The sequence below is a fragment of the Mesoplodon mirus genome (assembly GCF_964341445.2).
Source record: "Mesoplodon mirus genome assembly, contig: HAP1_SCAFFOLD_1126, whole genome shotgun sequence".
Classification (NCBI taxonomy): domain Eukaryota; kingdom Metazoa; phylum Chordata; class Mammalia; order Artiodactyla; family Ziphiidae; genus Mesoplodon; species Mesoplodon mirus.
Genome location: NW_028294943.1, coordinates 49657 through 52641, shown reverse-complemented (window position 1 = coordinate 52641; position 2985 = coordinate 49657). Strand labels below are relative to the sequence as shown.

General features: G+C 40.6%; 1 long non-coding RNA gene across 1 annotated transcript; it reads left to right on the top strand.

Annotated features, from left to right (window-relative positions):
• The first annotated feature begins 1625 nt into the window (after positions 1-1625).
• LOC309797857 lies at positions 1626-2646 on the top strand. The gene is made up of 4 exons (XR_014292828.1): positions 1626-1817; positions 1938-1982; positions 2137-2384; positions 2523-2646. It is a non-coding gene; the product is annotated as an uncharacterized lncRNA (long non-coding RNA).
• Positions 2647-2985: the final 339 nt, after the last annotated feature.

Here is a 2985-nt window from a genome sequence, read left to right as displayed (position 1 = left end):
CTGATGAATTGTGGTCAACAAATCCATTAACGTTTAAGGTTAGACCAATTATCAGTTGTGTAAACGGGCCAACGGACAGAATAACATGGTTTATAAACCTGATAGTCGTCCAGTTACTGAAACATTTGCTAACTCATCTCACGAACACCCGAATGTTTCTGGACCATCTACGTTACGAGCGTCCTAACAGCGCCTACGTCATGGAGTCATTCGATGTTCGATTATACGAACGTATCGAATGACTCCGCAATGCAAGCCGTTTTCGAACCTCTTTCTAAACACCAAAAAGAAATTAACATGTATGGCTTGTCGATTGAGCAGATCATGACCCTCTTAAAATAGTGTTTGAACTGGTCAATCTTTAGATGATCCGGTAAATATTGCCCACAAAAGAGAGGGTTGGCAATGGGACAGCGACTGGCACCTAGTCTCGCTATTGCGTCTATGTCTAAAATAGAAGCCCCGGTAATTAATCTTGGGCCGATACTCTACTGTAGATATATTGATGATTGTTTTGTCATCTTCTCCACACAAGAGGAGATGAACAAATATTTTGAATTGTTAAATGAACAGTCAGAGTACATTAAGTTCACCCGAGAGACACCTAAAGAGGGCTGGCTTCCATTTTTAAACTTTCAGGTTAGCTTACATCATAACAGCTATGCTACGAAGTGGTACCGTAAGCCAAGTAATAAAAACATACTAGTTCATTATCTCTCATCTCATCCTTCACACACAAAAAGAGCACTACAAGAGACATGTTTCGTACGGCCTCCGGTGTGTGTACGGGAGGAGAACAGAGAGAAGATTCACTCGACTTGGCACGGAAAATAGCCATTTCCAACGGTTACAATATCGTAGCTTCTCGGTATAAGTTTAGAGGAAAGGCGATGAGCTCTAACGATGGGTCTAGCGATAATAAAATTCCGTTGCAAATACCCTTCATTTCGAACGAATTAAGCATAGCTATAAAAAGATGCTTAAGAAGGGTGGGCTTAGAGAAATCAGTGGTAGTTATAGAAATAACACCGAATAATCTACGTCGCCAATTGATTCGAAACCGCTTGTACGACCGTCTATGTACAACGCATAAATGTACGATTTGCCCTCAGGTCAGAGACGGTGATTGCATGATCTCGGGTACAGTGTACCTGATTTCTTGCAAAATTTGCGGGGACGAATATATTGGCGAAACGGGAATACCTCTTTGTGTCCGCATAAAAGAACACCTAGATGGTTAATTTAAAAGCAAGGCGAACACTCCACTAGGCACGCATAGGACACAAGGACACAACGGACAGGATTTTGATGTTAAGGTTAATATTCTCGCGCAGAAAGCTAGCATGTCGGCGCGCAGGGTTCATGAGGCGTTTTGGACTAATTTCAAGAACCCAAACATGAACCGCAAGGAAGAGTGCCTCCTAATCACACGTGATCTCGCACAGTATATAAGACTGATCTTCTAGTCTGATAAAGGGGCACTCCGGAAGGAAGTATACCTCACTCCTCTTCCGCAGACACAACCAAACGGTTGGTCGGAGGCAGAGAAGTGGTGAGTATTTGACGTTGTTTATGTGGTTGGAACTTGGTTTTTGAGTTTCTCTGTTTAAGTTGTTGGCGTGTTTGGCTTGGTAGATCGTTGTCAATCGACCTTTCCAGGCTCTGAAGAAGGCGATACGGCCGAAACGTCAGCCCAATAATAAAATTGCTTACAAACCTCGTGTTTGTTCAAAGAAGAAAAATTAAGAAGTATTCTGCAAAGCTTCTTATATTCGTCTTTTTGTAACTAAGCACTATCGCATTTGAAATACCTTATGGTAACCGTTTTTCATGTATACATACGTTAACTTTTATTACATTCAATGCTGGTAAAAACGTTAGCAACTTCGCCGTCACTGAAGAGTTTTACGCAGCCTGAAAATTGAACCGGATTTCAGGCAGGAACGTTTTGCGAAATCGAGAAGGAAACAAAAACAAAAGAGGTTGCGTTTATAGTTTGGTTTTTATAGTTTTTTAGAAGAATGGTGCTGTGCAGGTCCACACGATGATGTTTTCTCTAAATTTATCTTTCTGATACTGTTTTTCCTTTATTTTGAATAAATTCTGGTTTACTATGTTCGTAAAGCATTATTGTAGATTATTGGGTGACAAAGAAAATAGAAGACAGCGATAATCATGGGCGCGGTATGGCCTCTGAAAGAGCAAATTGATCAAAATTATGATGCCGATCTATGTTCTCACTTATTTAACACAACAAGAGTTCTTCCACCTCTATGCTGTGCAGGTGAAACATGGGCTAGCACTTCAGCCGTATTGAAGAAACCACGCATAACAAAGACTGCACTCGTGCGACGTCTTCGGAAGCTGAGCTGGGACACAGATGAGTAAGCGGGTTACGTTCTCAGGTTACCACCCAATTCGATATTTATGTGATTGATTTTAGGTTTTTTTTAGTTTATTTCGCAATGAATCTCCTTTATAAATTCGTGTGAGTTTTATTCCTCAACTATTGGTTTTTATAGGTATAGGTGGTTCAGTGTTGGAATGATCAGCGAACGATTAGTCCACTTCTTCTACAAACGCACTCATGATTTTAGTCAACGAATTCACGACACACGTATTATTTTTCCGTTGATTTTTCTTTGTGTTGTTGTTTGTTTATGAAAATGCAATGTGCTGTCAAGGAGTTCTTGATTGTACGTAGGAATAAAACCGTGAACATTTCTGGTATAGGTTGCACATTTGACAGAGTAGGCTGGTGCGTTAAAAAAATTGTGCGTTGTGAAATAAATGTTTTCACAGCCCTCGGATGGTCTTGAACTTTGAATTGTTCGCTTTTCAAGTTCTGGCATATTACCAGCTTTTACCAACTTTCCTTTTCTTTTTGCACATGTCAACTAGAGCCCTCTCCAGTAGGGCCACCTATACTGATTATTTGTGGACAGCTGTTTCTCTCTGTCGAAAAAATCGCCTGTCAGTCGTATC